Genomic DNA, 23891 nt, shown 5'->3' with positions numbered 1-23891 from the left:
CATATTTTTAGTTTGATTGGTTAGATAATGCCATATTTAGTGGTATTTACTTTTTATGCCATATTTATCATAACCTTAATAATTTTTCCCATATTTTTGAAAATAGCCCAAGATCTTATCTATGCTATAGAGTCTACAAGAACCCAATTTACGAGAATTAACAAAAAAACAAGAAATGAGAAGTTGTTACAAAATTCCCTCAAAAAAAAAAAAAAAAAAGTTGTTACAAAAATTGTTACAACAGTACAAAACTAACAGTATTAACTAACTAACAGTTAGTTTAGTAAAAGTAGTAGTTGTATCATCCCTCCTCAAATGAAAAGGTATTTAGCACACGTGAAGCTTGTGCTTGAGGTAGTCAAAACGTTATGTGGACAAGGGCTTCGTGAGAATGTTTGTTGTTTGATCACATGATGGAACATAGCGAACTTCGACTTGGTTGGCTATAATTTGGTCTCGAATTAATGTAAATCGATTTCTATGTGTTTTGATCGAGCGTGAAACACAAGGTTAGCAGCTAAGGAAGTTGCACCTAAATTGTCCACCCAAATGATAGGTGTGATAGCAGATTAACTTTAAGTTCAATAAGAACAGAGCATAGCCATTTTATCTCAGCTACTATGTTTGCAAGAGCTCGAAACTCGCTTTTGGTACTCAATCGAGCAACTACTTATTGCTTTTTAGCATACCACAAGACTAAGTTTCTCCCAAAAAAGATTGCATAGCCACCTGTTGAGCGTCTGTCATCTAGACAGCTTGCCCAATTAGCATCTAAGTAGGCCTGTAAGCATAGTCTTGTTGCTGGTCTGATTTAATGGTGCCTTGAAGATATCTGAACAACCTTTTGCATGCCTCCCATTGTGTTGTTATGGGAGCATGAATGAATCGACTTAATTTGTTCACAATGAATGCTATTTCATGCCAAGTTAATGTCAGATACTTTGAAGCTCCTAGTGTGTTGTGATAGAGAGTGTGATCTATGAATGGTTGACCATTTGTAAGAGATAGCTTGTGAGTGGAGTTTGTTGGGTTTGGACATGGTTTTGTCCCTTCCATGTGTAACTTGACTAATAGATCAGAGATATACTTGGTCTGAGAAAGATACATGTCAATATTATTTCGAGCAATTTTTACTCCAAGAAAGTAGTGTACGTAATAGACCAAGATTGTTGATGGAGAACACTTGATTCAATTCAACAATTAGACTGTTGATGATAATCTTATTATACTCCAAGAAAGTAGTGTAATAGACCAAGATTGTTGATGGAGAACACTTGATTCAATTCAACAATTAGATTGTTGATGATAATCTCATTAGGCCCTGTTATTATTATGCCATCAACATATATAAGAAGTACTATCAAAACATGTCCAGAACCTTTTATAAAGAGGGAGGTGTTTCACCTTGAAGCTGAGAAGCTTTTATGAAACAATATCTATTTTAATTTGTCATTCCAAGCTCTTGGAGCTTGCTTGAGTCCGTACAACGCTTTATGGAGTTTGCACACATGAGTTGGCCCTGTTATTATTAGGCCCTGTTATTATTATGCCATCAACATATATAAGAAGTACTATCAAAACATGTCCAGAACCTTTTATAAAGAGGGAGGTGTTTCACCTTGAAGCTGAGAAGCCTTTATGAAACAATATCTATTTTAATTTGTCATTCCAAGCTCTTGGAGCTTGCTTGAGTCCATACAAAGCTTTATGGAGTTTGCACACATGAGTTGGTTTCTCGGCATCCACAATTCTTGGGGGTTTAGGCATATAGACTGTCTCTTGTAGACATCCATTTAGAAAAGCATTTGAGACATATAGTTGATTTATTGTCCAGTTGTTAAACACAGCTATTGTGAGAAGGATTCGAACTGTTGCTGATTAACAACTGGACTAGAAGTATCTGTGAAATCAATCCCTAGAGTTTAGAGATACCCTTTGGCTACAAACCTTGATTTGAGCTTGTTAACAGAACCATCTGAGTTGAGTTTTATTCTATGCACCCATTTGTTGTCAACTAATGTCATGTTTGAATCATATGGAACCAATATCCAAGTTCCATTTCTTTTAAGAGCTAGGTATACATCATGCATAGCTTTGAACCATTTAGGATCAGCAAGAGCTTGTTTAAGTATTTTTGGTTTAGTTGGTGTGAGAGATTCAGGTAGAGGGTGAGTGGTAGCATGATATGCCTTTGGTTTATACACACCATTTTTTGATCTGGTTTTTATAGGATGAGTGTTGCCAATTGTTTTAAAGGTAGAGGTACATGGAATAAATGAGGAAGATGAGCCTGGAGCAGAGTTGGGAGCTGCTGTGATTTCATGTACTTCAACATTGGTAGTTTGGGGCACCACATCGGTATTTGGGAGCTGAGTTGGTAAGGTTTGCGTATGAATGGGGGGTTCAGTCATAGTGGATGGTTGAGGCTTATTAGAAGTTACAACTAGTGACACTATTATGGATACAACATGTTGGCTATCACAGTTGTGGGGAGCAACAGTGACTAATTCATCTTCTTGAGGAGTAGCAGTTTAGACTGGAGGATGATTGGATAAATTGAGCACAGGTGTAGCAGGTAATTGTGCATTCTCAGCTGGTCTAAGAGCCATATCAGGTAATGTACTTGGACTAGCACCATTAGCAGCAGGTGTTGCAGAAAACCATATGGTGAGTTATTGAAACTATTTTCCAAAGGTATGGTGAAGAAACTTGTTGTAGGAGTAAAGTAGATGGCGAGATAGTTACCTGTTGAGGTTGTGGTGAAGATTTTGCAGGAAAGTCTAGCTCATTGAACATGACATTTTGAGCTATATAGATTCTCCCTTTGTTGCTTCTATAAAGATAGCCTTTGTGTTGTAAGGAGTAGCCAACAAAGGTGCATTTTTCTGATTTGATGTCCAGCTTGTGAGACTAGTAGGGTCTCAAATGTGGAAAGCAAGAGCAACCAAAAGGTTTTAGGAAGTTGTAGTCTAGTATTTTGTGAAAGAGGTATTCATATGGTGATAAATCATCAAGAACAGGTGTAGGCAACCTGTTAATAACATAGACAGTGTGCTGAAAAGCTAACCACCAATATGTCAGATCGAGACCAGATGCAGCAAGCAATGTTAGGCCAATTTCTGTAATGTGTCTATGCTTCCTCTCAACCCTTTTATTTTATTCATGATCATGGGGACATGGGTGTTGGAACTGAATCCCATTTTTGGTAAGAAACTTAGAGAATGACCTGTATTCTCCTCCCCAATCTGATTGAACAATTTTTATTGGTAAATTGAATTGTTTTTCAACAAGCTTTTTAAATTCTAAGAAGATGGGAAAGGCTTGGGACTTTATATTTAGTGGGAAAATCCAAGTAAACCTACTGAAATCATCAATGAAGATGATGTAGTACCTATGACCTTCAAGGGATGTTATGTGGGAGGGTCCCCAAAGGTCTGTGTGCGGCAACTTAAGTGGCTGAGATGCTCTAGAGTTGGACAAAGAATAAGGAAATTTATGGCTTTTTCCCATTTTACATGCTTCATAGAATTTTAGTTCTTTTAAACTTGGTGAAATGTTGATTTTTAACAGTGATTTGGCCAAAATTCTAGGTGCACGATGGCATAGTTTAAAGTGCCAAAGATTGACAGCATAACTGTTTTGAGCATACAGTCAATTTGGAAGAAAAATGGAGTCACTTTTATTTATTTTAGCATTGTTACAAGAGTTACAGCTGGTAAGACAGTTGAGGTACAATTAGACAAACAACATTTAAACTCTAAATCAGTAGACATGGAGTGGGCATTGTCTGATGCAGAAGCCAAAGTAGTGACCATGTTACATTGGAGTCCCAGATTAGAGTCTGAAGTAAAATGTTGGGGAAGCACGTAAAGACCATTTTTAACCCTCCCTTTGAGCAGGACAATCTCTGTGAGTTTGTCCTTCACCAAACAATATTTAGAATGGAATTCAAGAAAGACGTTGTTATCATTGGTTAGTTTTAAAACACTAACTAGATTTTTCTTTATTTCGGGGACTTTAAGAACAGAATTAAGCTTCAAGGGTTGAGAAATAGTAGGGATAGAGTGATTACCAACATGGGTTATGTGAAGTTTCTTACCATTGCTAACTATGAGAGATTCAGTTCCAGCATAGGGATGTTTATTTTCGAGGTGTTCAATGCCAAGAGCAATGTGATTGGTGGTCTTTGTATCAGCATACCATTCTTGATCAATAGCATAGTCAAGTAGCATGGATGAAGAGTAAGCTTGAGGCTCCTCAGAGTCATCAATTTTTGTCAAGAATGCACGAGGATCGCCGACTTTTGGTGTAACAAATCCTTTGTCGAATCTGTATTGGCACATAGTAGCATTGTGGCCAAGTTTATGGAAATTATTTTGGTGTAACAAATCCTTTGTCGAATCTGGGTGGACCACGATGTTGGAAATTATTTTACCAGGATCTTAGATCTACTCACAAGTATGTTGATTAACACCCTAAATAGGAACTTCTAAAACGATTACGAAATAAACACATATAAAGTATTAGAAACCTTACATTGGGTGCAGCGGAATAATATGACTCCTTCCGTTCAGATATCTAGCCCTTGATTCCTTTCTGTAGCAGAGCATTATCAATATCTGAACCTGGATCTCTTTCTCTCCTTCTTTAGTGCTAAATCTCCTTCTTGTTGAATGTCTTTCTTCACGATCTTCCTCACTATGATTGAGGTATCACTTGCTGTGTGTGGGCACTACTCTTACACTAAGTGATTTCGAAATTCAAGGAAGAAGAGAGAGAAGAAGTGGCGGCTAGGAATAGAGAGAGAAGGCTCAGGTTTTTCTCTGAAGGAAATAGTAGAAAGTTTAGTGTAAATTTTCTGAAGCCTTCACTATCTATTTATAGCATTCCACTAGGGTTAGGTTTGAATTATTTGGCATTAAAATAATGAAAATATCAAATGAAAAAACCTTTAAAAGTGGTCGGCCCTATACAGTATGGATTTGGGCCTCACTTTTTGTAATTTTGCAGTTTTATCATTTCTGCATCTCATTTTCTCAAAAACGCCAATTTTCTAATTCAACCATTTAAATGCCAATTCTAACTATTTAATAACTATAAATAATTATTAAATAATATTGTCATTTATCATATTTATTAATTGAACCATACAAAGTATCATAATTAACAAATATGCCCATAAAACTCTTTCTTTACAATTTCGTCCTTACTTAGTGAAAAATTCACAAATAGACATAGTCTAATTTGAGAATTATAATTGATTAATCAAAACCAATTATATGAGTCTTACAAGTAATATTATCTCAACTAGTGGGGGGACCATGGGTCTATATAACCGAGCTTCCAATAAGCAGATCAAGAATTTATAACCTAAATTCACTGACTTATTAATTCTTCGTTGAATCCACGCATAGAACTTAGAATTGCACTCTCAGTATATAGAATGCTCTATATGTTCCACCATATAGACACATCATTGGTTATCCATTGTTATAATCTTAATTTGATCAATGATCCTCTATATGAATGATCTACACTGTAAAGGGATTAGATTACTGTTACACCCTACAATGTATTTTATCCTTAAAACACTTAACCCCGTATAAATGATATTTCAGCTTATGTGAAATGAGTACTCCACCATTTATTTTCGTTTGGTCAAGCTCAAAGGAGATCATCCTTTACTTACTATTCGCCAGATAGAAGCTATAGGTTCCATGTTTATGTTATCGCTCCCACTCAATTACACTACCGTGTTCCCAAAATGTACGTATCACCCTGACCTAAAAGTAGGCTTAACTAACAAATCAAAGAACACGAATAGCCTCTTGAGATTGAGCCTAATCATAACAAGGATTAAGATCATTTGATCTAGGATCAACTAGGCGATATTGACTTGAATAGATATTACGGTAAGTTTAATAAATCTAAGTCAAAGTTCAATATCGGTCCCTTCCGATGCATACTCCGTGCATCCAACCTGAGCTTTACTTTAACCAATGCTCTGGAAAGAACATAGCATTTCTCCAAATGCAAGTAAACTTTGTTGTAGATTATCATATCAGTAAAACCCTGTGTGTGATAAATCTAGGAAACTTTATTCACATAATCATGTTTACTTTTCAAAGTGTTGACAGCACAATAAACAGGATCAAGTATGTGAAAAGGGTTTCAGATGAATTCATACATTATGTACATATAATCATGAAATAAATCATGTGAACCGTGCAACATTAAATGTTATTTCTGATCTATATTAATAAGTAAACCTGATTATATTGAAATGAGTTTTATTTAGGGCATAAAACCCAACACACGATTTCCATAGTTTTGATTGAGGCCTCTTCCTGATCCAGGGTATCGATTTGGAGCATTGGTTCTAGATCCAGGTTGAGCTTTTGTTTTTCCTTTATTTTAGGTTTGTTTTTAGTTGTTTGATAATTGATGTTATGTCTAAGTTTTCTAATGAAAAAGTTAATATTTTTTCGAATTATAATTTAGTGTTGAATTTTAGTTCATCGAGTTCTTGGGTTTGAGAATTTTTATATTTTACTTTTATATGCATTGATTTCTTTGCACTGATTTTTTTTATTGGAAATTTTTTTAAGTTTCATTATTATGTTTCCATATTGAATTAAACCCCATAATAATGCTTAAATGGGTCTTTGATTTTGTTACGAGCCATTGTCACTTAATTTTTCTCTATTTTTAAAGCTATGTTAGGGTACTTGAGTGTCATGAGATAGATTTAGGGCTAGTTTGGTACAGTTGTGTTGTAGCCTGTAGGAAAAAAAAGTTGTAGCTGTACTGTGAGAAAAAACAGCTGCAAAAGAACTGTGGAAAAAAGCGGAGCTGAGTATTTGGTAAATTATAAATTTTAAAGTATTGTGAGTTGTTATGATGTATTATAATGATAATGATAATGTTATAATCTAGTTTATTATAATAAAAAATATATAAAAACTTATTTTATATAACATTTTTATTTTCTATATATTTTTAATTTTTTTTAAGAATATTGGCGGCTAAACCACCTGAACTATAAATTTTTTAACACTTAACTATGAAAATCGATTTTTAAGGGCAAAACTACTTAAACTGCCATTCCGTTTTGCTCTGTGCCTCTCCATTCAAAAATCACAGTTAAGGGCCACAATAGACTATCCACGTGTACACACTTGTACACGTGTCAAATTTTTAGTGGCCCACGTAATATTAATTTTAAAAAATAATTATAAATATTTAAAAAATTAAAAAAAAAAATTAATTTTAAAAATATTTGCTTTTTGAGATAGTGGCGGTTAAACCACCCGAACTTTAAATTTTTTAACAATTAACTACAAAAATTAATTTTTTTGGGGCAAAACTACCTAAGCTCCCATTCCATTTTTAACACTTTTCCTTTTTCTTTTCTTCTTCTTCTTAACTGAAAAATCCTAGCACCTAGTCGCTACCCCACGACCCAACCTTCTCCAACTCTGTTAGGCTATTTTTAGCCTATGTTATGGATCCGATTTATGTGCATTCTTAGCTGTGTTGGGACGGAATTACGCTTGTTTTCTATGTTTTCAGGTTCTTTGGAGTAAAAGAGGTCTCGGGTGCAGAAATTCACTGAAAGACGTGCTGATGCCGAAGAAAAACTTCATATTTTGAGTTTTTGCATATCTGGCCGCGGCGATGAAGAGTCTCGCCGCGGCGAGATACGAGAAACGTAAGCGCCTAATTTTGGCACATTCTCGCCGCGGCGAGAGGAAGTGTGGCCGCGGCGAGATCCCGTACGGACCGGGGGTAATTTCGTCCATCGAACCCTAAATTTCAAGTATAAATAGAAAACTGCGATTGGAAGTCAGAGAGAAGCGATTTGGAACCCTAAAACACAGCAGAAAGAGGCAAGAAGAGCAGAGGAAATCAAAGTGAAGATCCAGAGTCAATCCACCAACAGTTTCTTTCTCTATTCCTCTTTAATTTATTTATGTTGAATATTGTCATAGGAATGGTTATGGATTTATTTCTGAACTAAATTTCCCATTTAGGGAGGATGATGATTGTTGTTTAATGTTTTGCCTAGTTAATGTTTAATTGCCATTCCTCCATTCTTGTGTGTGAAATTATCTTAATTTGTTCTTCATTTCATGTTTAAGATTGATCACCTTGTGCATGCTTTATGATCTCAATTCAAAATCTGAAAAGTGAGAATTGAGAATGCTAAAATTGGATAATCGATGTTCTATGTGAAACGAGAGTATTCACATGACTTATGTGACAAGTAGATTATTACCTAATGCTGATTTCATGTTAGTTTAATTAAGGAATTAATTAGATAACATGTGATTTAGAACCTAGAAGATCTGAAAAGAGCTAGGTTACTTTATAATCTGTCATTCACTTCAAGAATAGGATAGCAATTAGGCATTAACGATTTGGATAAACAACAACAGGATTCTCCTCCCTATTATCTCATCTTGCTCAACTTTTAATTGTGTTATTTAAGTTTTCAGAATTACTTTCATTCTTTTTTTAAATCATAAATACTTTTGATTTGCCAAATAGAATTATAAGTATAGTTTAGTAGTAATTAATCCAATTCCCTGTGGTTCGACCTCACTTGCGTGAGTATACTACTTGATTGCGTGCACTTGCGTAGTAATTAATAATTTTCAGCAACAAGTTTTTGGCGCCGTTGCCGGGGAATTGTTTAAAGATTAATATTACATAAAATTATACTAACTTCTACTTTGGTATATTTTCTCTTGCTGATTTTTCTAACCTTTTTCTTGCAATATTTTCTTTATTTATCTCAGGAATCCTAAGTGCATGCGCCGTCAAGGACAATCAGTCATATTACCAGTTGATCCTGAAATTGAGAAAACTTGCAGGAAGAATCGAAAGAACAAGAGGCAAGAAAGAGTTTCAGCAACTGCTGAAACATCAGAGATCATGGCTGCCAATGTGAACAATAATGCTGGAAACAATGGGGGTAATAACGGTAATAATGGAGGTGCCGTGGAAGATCAAGCTAATGGCCGTAGCTTGAGAGATTACATTCTCCCTACTCTGACGGGAGTGCAGTCATGTATCAGGCCACCGGCAGTGGATGCAAATAATTTCGAGATTAAGCCTGCCATACTACAAATGGTGCAGTCTTCAGTCCAGTTTGGTGGACTCCCTTCTGAAGACCCCAATCTGCATCTATCGAACTTCATGGAGTTATGTCAGACCTTCAAAGTCAATGGGGTTAGTGATGACGCCATCCGTTTGAGACTGTTTCCATTCTCACTGAGAGAGCGAGCCAAGAGTTGGTTGATCTCCTTGCCACCAAATTCTATAGCAACATGGACAGACTTAGCAACAAAATTTCTGTCTAAATTCTTCCCTCCAGCAAAGTCAGCCAAGTTGCGAGGTGAAATCAACAACTTCTGTCAGCAAGATAATGAATCTCTCCATGAGGCTTGGGAGAGGTTTAAAGATCTAATCAGAAAATGCCCTCATCATGGCATAGAGAAGTGGATGCTGGTTCACAATTTCTACAACGGGTTGGTTGGTAACACTAGAACTCTGATAGATGCAGCAGCTGGTGGAGCTTTTATGAGAAAAAGTGCTAATGAGGCTTACGATCTATTGGAGGAGATGGCTCTAAATAATCAGCAGTGGCCAACTGAAAGGAGTCAAACTAAGAAAGTAGCTGGTGTGCTAGAGGTTGATGCCATCACAAAATTGACAGCTCAAGTTGAGGCCTTGACAAAGCTGATTGCAGGGCAAGCTAAACAAGCCCAAGTTATTTGTGAGATATGTGGAGGCAACCATCACTTTTCAGAGTGTCAGGCAGATGTGGATAATTTGCCAATGGATCAAGTAAAAGCCATTGGGAACTACTCCCAAAATAATAATTATGGGCACAACCAACAGGGGTTCTACCAGCAGAGAAATCAGCCCCAACAAAACCAACAACAAAGACCTAGTGGCTCCAATATCCAAGCTGATTTATTGCTCCAATTCATGATGGAAACTAGAGCCTCTATTAAAACTCTAGAAACTCAAATGGAACAATTGGCTACTCAAGTGGCAAACCAAGCTCAAGGAAATTCACCTAGCACTAGTGAGGCAAAAGGAAAAGAGCAATGTAAAGCAATTTCCTTGAGGAGTGGAAAGAATTATGATGGGCCTGATGTGGTACAACCATTCAATGAAGAAGTTATAGATCAATCAGCACCAACTCCAACGTCAATAGAAAAGAAGGCTACTGATAGTCCTGCACCACAACAACAGTCTCCACCAATCAGTATTGATCATCATGTGAAGATACCTTATCCTCAGAGACTCCGAAAGACCAATCTAGACAAGCAGTTTACAAAATTTCTAGAGGTCTTCAAAAGACTACACATCAACATTCCTTTTGCTGAAGCCTTGGAACAAATGCCCCGTTATGTGAAGTTCATGAAGGAGATATTGTCTAAGAAGAGAAAAATGGAGGACTATGAAACAGTGGCATTAACTGAGGAGTGTAGCGCCATTTTGCAAAAGAAACTACCGCCCAAGCTTAAAGATCCGGGTAGTTTCAACATTCCATGCTCAATAGGGGGTTCTATACAAACAAAAGCTTTATGTGATCTGGGAGCCAGTATCAACTTAATGCCCCTATCAATGTTCAAAAGATTAAAATTAGGGGAAGCAAAACCCACAACAGTTACTTTACAAATGGCAGATCGGTCTTTGACTCATCCTCGGGGTATAATTGAAGATGTCTTGGTAAAGGTTGGTAAGTTCATCTTCCCTGCTGATTTCTTAATACTTGACATGGAAGAAGATGAGAATATTCCTATCATCTTGGGAAGACCATTCCTAGCAACGGGAAGAGCATTAATTGATGTACAGAAGGGGGAGTTAAAGTTGCGTGTTCAAAAAGAAGAAGAGACTTTCAAAGTATTTGCTGCAACTGAAATTCCTACTTGTTGTCGACTGGAAGTTGTAAAGGATGGTCGAGAAGTCACTACCAACAAGACGAAAGGGAAGTCTAAAGAACGATTTCGAACTGTTCGACGACGTATGAAAAGACTGTTGTGTGGGAAATATGAAGGTGACTCTCAATCTAAGGAAAGCTTTAAAGTTTGCAACATTGGAGGTCAGTTTTCTTCGTTTGGCACAAAGGCCCTCATGGAGGCGAGAGGTGGATTCTACCCGCCACCACCTCCACCGCCATACTGATGTGGCGTTCAGGTAAGTTTCCCTCACCCTGGTTTATTTTTACACATTGGGGACAATGTGCATTTTAGTTTGGGGGGGGAAACTTAATTTATTTTTTCGCATTTATTTGTTTTAGTTTAGTTTGTTTTAGTTTTTTTTAGTCTTGCGTGATAGTTAAATTGAAAGATGGATTGAATTGTTGTTATTCACTTGTGCAATGGATTGAAACATAACTGTGTGCTTGACTTGCAACTGTTTGAATCAAATTGGATGTGTATTAGAAGGTTGTTCATTTAGATTTAAAACATTTGCTATTCTCACATATCACTTGTGTTCTATTTGGATTGTGGAATGACTGATTGAACATGGAATAGAATTTGTTTGACATACTCTCTTGAAGCGAAATCCTTGATGATTTTTGTTTGGAAAATGATTTAGGCAAATTTTCTTTGGATCGATTGAGCCTTTCAAGCCTACCTGAAAAAATTTTTTCCATAGTATACCCAAAGTTGAGCCTTAGCCTGTTTTCAAATTTTTCACCACTTCACGGAGCTGAATTCGTTATTCTAAACTCTTTTTCACCCTGAACATATTTTGTTATGCCATAAGCTTTGAAGCAAGTTTGGGGGGGGGGAATAAGTGCTGTAAGTGAAGAAAAAAATATATAAAGTGTAGGAATGAGAGATTGAAAAAAAATAATAAGAATATTGTGTGTTGTGCTTATGAAAAAAGAAAAAAGAAAAAATGTGTCTTCTTGAAAAAAAAAGTTAAGAAAATTATGAGGTGCACACACAAGAGAAAAAAACTGCAATCTCTTATTTCTGTTTTTGGGATATATGGAAAGAAAGCAAAATAAATGTCTAGGCTTGCTTGGTTAATAGTGCTTATGGTATAGTATAGCCTAAATGACTTCTCATCTACCCATGTACCTAAGCCATGTGATTTTAACCGAAAAAGACCTATTGATTCCAGGTAGAAATTTGTCAACATTAGTGGAGAGAGGTATGTCATTCAAACTTATTGATCATGTGTTAGTGGGATGTTGGAAAGTTAGAACAGTTGTGATATTGATGGGAATTGCGATGCTTTATGTTTGTATGAATTACTTACTTGTAAACTGCACATTCAACTTAGTTCTTAGAGTTGGCAAGTTAAAATTCTGGTTATTGAAGGATTGAAGTTGTGCAGGTGGTGGTAACAATTTAATTGTTGGAAAGTTCAGCTATCATTTTTAGTTTTTTTTTTTAGTTTAGTCTTAGTTTACTCGGGGACGAGTAAAGAGTCAGTTTGGGGGAGTTTGTTAGGCTATTTTTAGCCTATGTTATGGATCCGATTTATGTGCATTCTTAGCTGTGTTGGGACGGAATTACGCTTGTTTTCTATGTTTTCAGGTTCTTTGGAGTAAAAGAGGTCTCGGGTGCAGAAATTCACTGAAAGACGTGCTGATGCCGAAGAAAAACTTCATATTTTGAGTTTTTGCATATCTGGCCGCGGCGATGAAGAGTCTCGCCGCGGCGAGATACGAGAAACAGAAACTGCCTAATTTTGGCACATTCTCGCCGCGGCGAGAGGAAGTGTGGCCGCGGCGAGATCCCGTACGGACCGGGGGTAATTTCGTCCATCGAACCCTAAATTTCAAGTATAAATAGAAAACTGCGATTGGAAGTCAGAGAGAAGCGATTTGGAACCCTAAAACACAGCAGAAAGAGGCAAGAAGAGCAGAGGAAATCAAAGTGAAGATCCAGAGTCAATCCACCAACAGTTTCTTTCTCTATTCCTCTTTAATTTATTTATGTTGAATATTGTCATAGGAATGGTTATGGATTTATTTCTGAACTAAATTTCCCATTTAGGGAGGATGATGATTGTTGTTTAATGTTTTGCCTAGTTAATGTTTAATTGCCATTCCTCCATTCTTGTGTGTGAAATTATCTTAATTTGTTCTTCATTTCATGTTTAAGATTGATCACCTTGTGCATGCTTTATGATCTCAATTCAAAATCTGAAAAGTGAGAATTGAGAATGCTAAAATTGGATAATCGATGTTCTATGTGAAACGAGAGTATTCACATGACTTATGTGACAAGTAGATTATTACCTAATGCTGATTTCATGTTAGTTTAATTAAGGAATTAATTAGATAACATGTGATTTAGAACCTAGAAGATCTGAAAAGAGCTAGGTTACTTTATAATCTGTCATTCACTTCAAGAATAGGATAGCAATTAGGCATTAACGATTTGGATAAACAACAACAGGATTCTCCTCCCTATTATCTCATCTTGCTCAACTTTTAATTGTGTTATTTAAGTTTTCAGAATTACTTTCATTCTTTTTTTAAATCATAAATACTTTTGATTTGCCAAATAGAATTATAAGTATAGTTTAGTAGTAATTAATCCAATTCCCTGTGGTTCGACCTCACTTGCGTGAGTATACTACTTGATTGCGTGCACTTGCGTAGTAATTAATAATTTTCAGCAACAAACTCTCCTCTCACACACTCTCTCACGATGCACAACGTCGGCCTTCTCCGACCAACCCATGTCAGACGGGCCACAGAACTGAACCCCACAACCCAAAAAATCCCAACCCTGATCTGCCCTCTTCTCTCTCTCCTTCAATCTTTCTTCGACTCCCCTTTGTTTTTTTTTCGTTCAGTCCGACGAGAGAGAGAGAGAGAGAGAGAGAGAGAGAGAGAGAGAGAGAGAGAGAGAGAGAGAGAGAAGAGACGATAAAGAGAAAGAGAGGGTCTGGGAAGGAGAAGAGAGAGAGAGAGAGAGAGAGAGAGAGAGAGAGAGAGAGAGAGAGAGAGAGAGAGAGAGAGAGAGAGAGATGTTAAGTTATTTTTAGTATTAATTTTAGATTAATTTTAGTATATTTTTAATTGAGTTTTAATCGTGTTTGGAGCATTTTTACGGTTGTTATCTTTTATTTTTGCAGATTTAAAATAGAAGAATATTAGAAAAATATCAGAGAAAAAGATGGGAAAAAGATAAAAATATCATGATATTTAAAATAGGGAAAATTGTGCAAGCCGAAACTTCAAGCCTGAATTCGACGGTGTTCTAATTGGATTTTGGAAAATGTCAAAGCATAAAAGTTATAGATCTCTCTTTTATCTTTCCAGAACATCTTGAATCGTCTAATTCCGATTAATATTGAGAGAGTTATGGCCAAAATACTATCAGTCGACGCAACAGAAAAAATATCTCGTTTGAGGTTTCACAAAAATTTAAATCCGAATGGGAATTTAAATATTGCGTTTTTTTCCATATTTTTAGGCCTTCAATGCCTATATAAAGAGAAGAATGGAGTTGATTTCATCAAGCAACTTCAGAGAGAAAAAAAGAGAGAATTCAGATACAGAGTGGAGAGATCAACTGAAAAATTGGAGGCATACTTCTCAGGGTTTTCAGCATTCTTCTCTTCTTCTCTTCTCTATTTTCATCTCTTTTCTTAAAGTTAATATGTGTAATTGTGCTTCAATGAACATGAATAACTAAACACTTTATTAGGGTTAGATGGATATTGTTTGACATTGTTTATGGTTTTAATATGAGTTATTTTCCCCCTAATTTCTATGTATTATATTTTATTTGTGCTTAACTACTTTTAATTGCTTGATCACCAATTATCTGTCTATGATTTTGATGCGAGATCTGAGAAGTGAGTGTCAAATATGCTATAGTAAAATAGAACTGAATTTCGATATAGGACGAGAGTACATATATGGTTTAGATAGCTTATAGGGTTTTTATGCTTAATGCCTGTTGCATGTTAAATTTATCACGAGAGTAGAAAGTTTGCATGTAATTGAGATTTATATATCTGAGAAGACTATAAATTACCTTAGTAAACCTGCTATTGCATAGAGATTAATATTAGGAAAATAATCATATTAGGCCATATTCAATAGAAACAATTGAAATTGAAGCCCTGATTTTTATTAACTATCAATTTTCTTGAATAATTGCTTCTTACTAGTTTCTTATTTTTAATTCTTTCTTTATTTTCATTTAACCAAATAGAAGTAAAAGTTTAATTTTAACGTACTTAACTACACTCCTTGTGGGATCGACCTCACTCCTCGTGAGTTTTACTACTTGAAACGATACGTACACTTGCGTGTGCAAAATATCGCAACAAGTTTTTGGCGCCGTTGCCGGGGAGTGATAGTTAATAATATTAAAAATTAAATTTTGTTCTAATTTAGTTTTCTTTTTAGTTTTAGTATTAATTTTTTTTTTGTTTCAAATTTTTATCTTTTTAGTACTAATTTAGTTTTATTTTATTTTACTAATGTTTTATTGATGAGCTTGACCTGCAAGATAAATTCAGATGCTATATCTTAAGGATTTTGCCCAACAACACAATGAACCATTCTATTCTGCTTGGAGGAGATTTAAAGAGTATGGAGAGAGATGTCATCCCACCTTCTCAAGTGGGTGTTTTACGTAGCTCTTTTATAATGGACTTAATAATGAAACAAGAAGCTGGGTTGATTATGGAGCAGAGGCAACTAGAGCACCTCTATTAATGAGAGGCTATGATGTAATAAATCTGTTGAATAACATGGCAGATTTTGATTATGACTGGCATTGGGATCCATCACTTCAGGGTTGGAGTCACCAATACCCACCTTATTGCCGAAATTCATCCCAACAAACTGAAAAAGAGGAGCAACTATTAGCACTTATGCAATCACTTCCAGGAGAGATTAATCGCTTAACAGACATGGTGAGATCCTTATGTGATAATTTAGTGGCTCATGATTCAGAATGTAATAACTCCAATAATGAAAGTTATGAGAGTTATTGCTACAATGAAGAAGGGTCATTAGTTGAATACAAGGAAGACAATGAGCCTACAATTGAAGATCAAGATCCTTGTGAAGAAGAACTCATTGAATATGAAATCACAAGCAAGGGTATGGATAGCCAAGTGGAGAGTGAGCAACAAGAAGAAGGTTTGTTAGATGAATGAGTAGATACCGTGACATTGGAGGATGAGGAAGCACATGACATCATTGATTCAACTTCATCAATGATATTGACTAATAAACCACCAATGAATCCATATATTTCATCAACACTATATTATATCCTCTGCAAGCTACAAAAGGCTTCTTCCCAAGCTCATCATCCAAAGTCTTATGTTGTTGGTGCTGACTTTTGTTCAAACTCATCGCTTGCCAAGCTTGAAGGCAAGTACAATAACAATTTTCAAGTTGTCTTGCATGACGCTTATTACGGGCGTCAACCGCTTGTTGATGTGGCGCTCAGGTAAGTTTCCTTTCCTTTTTCTTTAATGTCACATTGGGGACAATGTGTCACTTTAGTTTGGGGGAGGAGTGACTTAATTTTTATTTTGAGTTTTTAAGTTTTATGTCTTTTAATTTTTAATTTTTATTGTTGTGAGTCAATTTACTTAATGTGAGTCAATTTGAAAGTAGGTAGATAACATGATTTGAAAAGTTCACTTATTTTCGTAAATCCGTGTGCTTGGTGATATTACGTTCTTGACTAATTTCAATTTTGAGCATGGAATCATATTAGGTAATTTGCTAGTAATTGAATTGTTTTATGTATGTTGATTGTGGAATGTGGAAAGTTGTTTGGAAATTCTAGAACTTGCTTGCTTGCTATTTGAGGCGAAATAATAAATTATGCATGACTAGGAAAGTGATTTAGGCAATTGTTTGGATCGATTGTGCCTTTCAAGCCATCCTTGTAATTTTCATCCTAGTTACCCTTTTGAGCCTTAACCTATTCTTTATTTCTACACATATTGAGCCTAAGAAAAAAGATAAACCCATGAATATCCTAAGATTTAATCCTAATTATACCATAAGTAGATCTTTAGTTTGGGGGAATTTGGATGGGAAGTTTGTTGTATGTGTGTGGAAAAAGTGTGAAAATTGAGAGAATATAAAAAAAAAAAAAAATTGATTGACAACAACTTGAAAAAAAGGAGAAAAGAAAGAAAGAACTGACAACCAGTGTCAAATCTAGAAAAAAAAAAGATAAATATAAAGTTGTTGCAACCTTGTTGAAGAATATATCTCTCATGTAATTAGAAAAAGGGGTATTGGGATTGTGTGAAAAATATTGTGGGTGACATGATTGGAGAAGCTTATGGTATAGGAAAGCCTAAATGATCATTTCAACTACCTTTACCCTAAGCCTAACATTATAAGCCTAGAAAGACCTTCTAATTCTTGGTTGTGCATTAATCTATATTAGTGGAGAATAGTAAGTATTACAAGCATGTGGAATTTTGGGTTAGTGGATTGATGATTTTAATTAGCGTGCATCAAGTGGTTTAATTGTTAGTTAATTGCATTATATGGTTTATAAGCTAAATGAAAATAAATTGAAATCTGTCAAGGGTGTAATTAAACTGAAATTCTGGATTATATGCATGAGTGAATTTTTTCATAATCATATTATTGAAGTTACTTGAAAATTACTCATGTTTTGAAGATTGACTTGTTTAATGTTTATTTAGTGTTTTACTCGAGGACGAGTAAAAGCTTAGTTTGAGGGAATTTGTTAAGTTATTTTTAGTATTAATTTTAGTATATTTTTAATTGAGTTTTAATCGTGTTTGGAGCATTTTTACTGCTTGTTATCTTTTATTTTTGCAGATTTAAAATAGAAGAAGATTAGAAAAATATCAGAGAAAAAGATGGGAAAAAGATAAAAATATCATGATATTTAAAATAGAGAAAATTGTGCAAGCCGAAACTTCAAGCCTGAATTCGACGGTGTTCTAATTGGATTTTGGAAAATGTCGAAGCATGAAAGTTCTAGATCTCTCTTTTATCTTTCCAGAACATCTTGAATCGTCTAATTCCGATTAATATTGAGAGAGTTATGGCCAAAATACTATCAGTCGACGCAACAGAAAAAATATCTCGTTTGAGGTTTCACAAAAATTTAAATCCGAATGGGAATTTAAATATTGCGTTTTTTTCCATATTTTTAGGCCTTCAATGCCTATATAAAGAGAAGAATGGAGTTGATTTCATCAAGCAACTTCAGAGAGAAAAAAAGAGAGAATTCAGATACAGAGTGGAGAGATCAACTGAAAAATTGGAGGCATACTTCTCAGGGTTTTCAGCATTCTTCTCTTCTTCTCTTCTCTATTTTCATCTCTTTTCTTAAAGTTAATATGTGTAATTGTGCTTCAATGAACATGAATAACTAAACACTTTATTAGGGTTAGATGGATATTGTTTGACATTGTTTATGGTTTTAATATGAGTTATTTTCCCCCTAATTTCTATGTATTATATTTTATTTGTGCTTAACTACTTTTAATTGCTTGATCACTAATTATATGTCTATGATTTTAATGCGAGATTTGAGAAGTGAGTGTCAAATATGCTATAGTAAAATAGAACTGAATTTCGATATAGGACGAGAGTACCTATATGGTTTAGATAGCTTATAGGGTTTTTATGCTTAATGCCTGTTGCATGTTAAATTTATCACGAGAGTAGAAAGTTTGCATGTAATTGAGATTTATATATCTGAGAAGACTATAAATTACCTTAGTAAACCTGCTATTGCATAGAGATTAATATTAGGAAAATAATCATATTAGGCCATATTCAATAGAAACAATTGAAATTGAAGCCCTAGTTTTTATTAACTATCAATTTTCTTGAATAATTGTTTCTTACTAGTTTCTTATTTTTAATTCTTTCTTTATTTTTATTTAACCAAATAGAAGTAAAAGTTTAATTTTAACGTACTTAACTACACTCCCTGTGGGATCGACCTCACTCCTCGTGAGTTTTACTACTTGAAACGATACGTACACTTGCGTGTGCAAAATATCGCAACAAGAGAGAGAAAAGAGACGATAAAGAGAGAGAGAGAGAGAGAGAGAGAGAGAGAGAGAGAGAGAGAGAGAGAGAGAGAGAGAGAGAGAGAGAGAGAGAGAGAGAGAGAGAGAGAGAGAGAGAGAGAGAGGGCAAATGGCTCCGGCGAGGGCCTGGGTGCTTCAGCTCTGGCAAGGTCTTGGGTGGTGAGACGAGAGAGAGAGAGAAAGAAAGGGTCAGGGAGGGAGGGCTGAGAGATTAAGGTTTCAGAAAGTTTAAGAAAGAAAGAAGAAAGAAGAAGAAAGAAAAAGAAAAAGATAAAAAAAAGTAAAAAAAATATTTTTAACATTATTTTTAATTTTCGTGGTTAAGTGTTAAAAAATTCAAAGTTTAGGTGGTTTAGTCGCTAATATCCCAAAAATTAAATATTTTTAATTTTTTTTAATTTTTTAATTTTTTAAATATTTATAATTAATATTACGTGGGCCACTAAAAATTTGCCACGTGTACAAGTTTGTACACGTGGGTAGTCCACTGTGGCACTTAACTGAGATTTTTGGAAGGAGGGGTACAGAGCAAAACGGAATGGGAGTTTAGGTAGTTTTGCTCCCAAAAAATTGATTTTTGTGGTTAAGTGTTAAAAAATTTAAAGTTCAAGTGGTTTAGCCGTCAATATTTTTTTTTAATTTTAAATTTATATATATTTGATAAAAAATAATTTATAATATTTTTATGTTATATTTTATCAAATATAAATAAAAAAAAAATTCGAAACTCAAATATCTTTATATATTAAAAGTGTCTATCTAACGGCATTTCTTGGTTTAACGTTTTTCTTCTCCTCTTCCGTTAGTTTTAACAGAACATTTAAATTATATTTCTTTTGAATCGTTATCGTTAACATCAAAATAATAATAATAATAATAATAATAATAATAATTATAATAATATGTATAGATTCCCACTGCCTACAAATATGCAAAGTCGTTAACATAAAAAAAAATATATATATGTATAAATTCTCGATTGCCTACCAACCCGCAAAGTCGTTCAGTCGACGATTGAAGGCATAAATTCAGTCGCTTCAGTCGCTTGCAAAATGTTTTTTCGCTGATCTGCGATTGGAGATGAATCCACCCAGCACCCCGCCGCCACTACTAGCCCCAAGCCCCGTAGATCTGACTCCAAATTTCTTCTTTGGTATATTCGACATGAGAATCAGTCAACGTCCTCTACATCATCTTCTCGTTCCTTGACCTCTTCGACCTCGCTCACTGCTCTGTTGTTTGCAAATCTTGGTACCCTTTTGTTTATATGAAAAACCCATTTGAAAAAGTATCTAAAGTTTTAATTTTTAATTTTTGTGTTTTGATGCAGGCATGTGGTTATCAACAAGTCTAAGCTGCTTCAAGTCTTTTACATGCAGCAGCAGAAATTGGATGTTTCTACGAGTTTGGAGAAGCTTTTGAATGTGTATTTGGAGGAGGTGGCTATGGAGCGCCATAGATTGGCTTTGGCTAAAGGATCGATTGTTGTTAATCAGTGAAGAGGCCACTCAATTGGGTAATGTTTAATGATATAGTATTTCTTCAAGTTTGAAACTTTATTTTTGGTCACTTTGGAAGATGTTAATTCACTTATGAAATTACATGTTGTTTCATCTATAGTTAGTTATTGGGATTTAAGTGTTTACTAATGACAATGCTTAAAAATGAGCATAAAGATCAAGATGGTTGTTTTAAACTTGAAATGTAATCAATAAAGGCAAAGACTGTATATCATGTTTTCTAACTTCTGTTGTTGTTGTTGTTGCTAATTTCTAAGTTAACTTTTTAGGACGAATTAATGTCGAATGAAGAGGGGATTGCTTCTTCGGTGGAGGTGATAAGGTATATTCTACCTCACACCAAGATAATAGTAGAGTTTTTTCACTTATGATTACTTAGTTAGAACGTGAAAATGAGAGATTCCGTGTCTTTGATTTTGACATATGTTCTTGCTTAGTAGATCGTAATTATATGTTGGTTTTTTCTCATCATAGGTAAGTTTCCTTTGCGGACGTTACGTTTAGATCTTACATAGGCTTTAAGAAGTTCACAAGTAGAATGTATTGTTATTTAAATAAATGAATCTTCAACATTATTTCCAGGTTCTCATAATGCTAGGTCACATTAGTTATTAGCCTCCATAGTAAATTATAAATTTAGAGCTCTTATATATGCAATTATTTTCTTATAAATCTTTACCGTTAATAATTGGTAAATTACCGTTTTTCTATATGTTTCTTATGGTAGGTTATGCGTCTGCGGTCGTTAGGAAACTATAAATGTTTGGAAGAATATTCAACACCGGACTCAACCTCCGTAATTGACTTCAATTTTGATGAATATAAGGTAACTTGAATACATCGGCAAATCATTGTAGTTCATGATTTTCTTTCCTATGTTAGTGACATTGTTTGTGTTTCATAGATTGTTGGATTACTTGGCACTCGTATATGTATATGGAGGCGAGATGGGGCAAGAAGTGTATTTCCTCCTTGTGAGGGTACCTTTTCTAAGGGTTTATGCATGCGGTGTGGTGCTTCATCCTCTCATTTTTACTTGGTCATTTGATAAAAATGTTATAAAAAATTATGAAAATTTTAGTTAGAAAGATAATTCATGATCACCGGCTTATGTTAAGTCCGAAAATGTGCATCACTTGGAACTAAGCGGCTTCGCCTTTTACGGTATTATTGCTTCGACCCTTTCTCTTTCATGTCTAAATTTGTGTTCTTATCTATTTATAGATACTTAGATCCCGAGGCTATGGTCGGGTGTGAAGATGGAACAGTTCGTGTATTCGATATGTACGGTAAGAAATGCTCTCGGATAATTAGGTAAAAAGTAAATCAATACTTTATATACTCTTTGTGTAAAAGCTAATTATAGCATGTTCTTAAGGATGCCTGCTATCCTTCTAAATCAGTTTATAGATTTTACATTTTGTTCTTGAAGAAAATAATTGCAACTCTGTGATCTAAATAAACTATCCGATGGAGGTCATTTTTATGTTTGGTTTTCTAATTTCGGGATGCATACGGGTCGGTTGACGTGCTTATGTGTGAGCGACGATCAGCGGTACTCGGCGGTTCTTCTCTAGGCAATGTCGGCATCTCAAGTCTTTCGTCCGATCAACGTGTTTCCAAGCTAAGAACAAGAGATTCCACGAGTTAGATAGTCCACTCACTCGCTTAGCTAGAAAAATAATTAGGAATGTTATTCGTGATACTCAAAATTTTTACAGGTTAGAATACATAACAAACTTTTCGAATTAGACTTGAGGGCTTTGTGTTTTAATCCACACTCTCACTTGGTATTTGCGAGAGCAACTTCTGGAAATATGTCTTGTTGAGACCTTAGGTAATAACACATACTTTTTTTAAGATTTTTCTTAACATTCCTTATCATTTTTGAAATCTATGAACCATTTTTTCTTTCTCAGTTACATTTTGCAGGACAATAAGAATTTTATGGGAAAATCGAGTTAGCCCCAACGTTTTGTACTCCTTGCAACACCTAAGAAATGACTCATCAACATTAGTTGTGGGCGGGATAGACGGTATACTGCGTGTTCTGCGCTTGTTCTGAACCAGAACACAGGTGAAGTTGTTTCCAGAATTGTTTTGGCAGGAAGCATTTCAAGCTCTCGAGACAAGAATGGAATAGTTGCGAGAACAAGAGGAGCAAGGCTTGCAGAAGATGTTCACACATTAAGATAATTACTATATGAGTATGAATATATTGAGATAAACTTACTGTTTATTATTAATAACAATGTGTATATCATAGGTTTATATACACAATTATGACACTCTTAACAAGTTTACTTTTATAAAACAAATCGTTTAAACAATAATTTACAATTAGTTACCGAATTCTTGAACTAAAACTACTAAAACTTAAATAAAACTAATATTTACGTGGCTCGCCACGTAACATTCATCTAGTATAAGAAAAAACTTAAGTTGATATGGTTTCTTAATATAAAAATAAAATATAAAAAATATATATTTTTTTTTTAAAAAAAAAAGAGATTTAATTATTATTTATTTTATTATGATTAATTTATTTTAAATATTTTTTATTTTTCTAATATATAATAAATAAGTAAATATAGTTTCAGTATAAATAGATTAATTATATTCTTTTAGTCAAAATAGTTTTTTCTAAAAGTCGGGTTGTACTAGTTTTAGCTTTTAGATATAGTCTGTAGCTTTTCTATAAATTTTTCAAGAAACTGTTTTTTGACTGTTTACCAAATACATTTTTATCACAGTTTTTTTCAAAAAGTAGCTTTTAGCTTTTTCAAAAGTTGTGCCAAACTGGTACTTAGATTATTGGAATGATATTTTTAAAATTTATGTAATTATTTAACTTAAGTACATTATCGTGTTATGATGTACAAGATAAATTAGTTTTGTTTTTAATTTATTTATGTTAATTGAATTTTAAAAGATATATTATTATAATTTTTTTTTTAAATAAATCAAATTCTTCCAAGTGTATATAAAAAATAAATGTGTGGTTTTATGACCATGATTGATGCTAGAGTAGATTGTTCAAGGAGTCTCTTTACCATATTTACTTTGTTGTTGAAATAAGTGCAATTAAGAATAGGCTGTTCATTAAGGAGACTGTTGTCGAAATCAAAGCCTTTCAAGTGTATATATAATGCTAGAGTAAATTACTCAAAGGAGACTATTCACTACTTTTACAATTAAACCAAAATTAAACACACAAGTTTTTCTTTCAACTTTTCCATTCACTAATTTATATGTCAAGTAATTCTATGAATAGAGTTCAACTAGTAATTTCTTTATAAACTCCCTCCACAT

The 23891-nt window shown here is 34.4% G+C and overlaps 1 non-coding gene and 1 pseudogene across 1 annotated transcript; one reads left to right on the top strand and one right to left on the bottom strand.

Moving 5' to 3' along the window:
- Positions 1 to 9390: 9390 nt before the first annotated feature.
- Positions 9391 to 9497, bottom strand: LOC133038603 (small nucleolar RNA R71). The gene has a single exon (XR_009688101.1). It is a non-coding gene; the product is annotated as a small nucleolar RNA R71 (small nucleolar RNA).
- A 1297-nt stretch (positions 9498 to 10794) lies between these two features.
- LOC115710735 (F-box/WD-40 repeat-containing protein At3g52030-like) lies at positions 10795 to 22998 on the top strand (annotated as a pseudogene).
- Positions 22999 to 23891: the final 893 nt, after the last annotated feature.

This window comes from Cannabis sativa, chromosome 5 (genome assembly GCF_029168945.1).
Source record: "Cannabis sativa cultivar Pink pepper isolate KNU-18-1 chromosome 5, ASM2916894v1, whole genome shotgun sequence".
NCBI lineage: Eukaryota > Viridiplantae > Streptophyta > Magnoliopsida > Rosales > Cannabaceae > Cannabis > Cannabis sativa.
The sequence above is the reverse complement of the archived record's forward strand: the minus strand, read 5'-3'. Positions and strand labels throughout refer to the sequence as shown.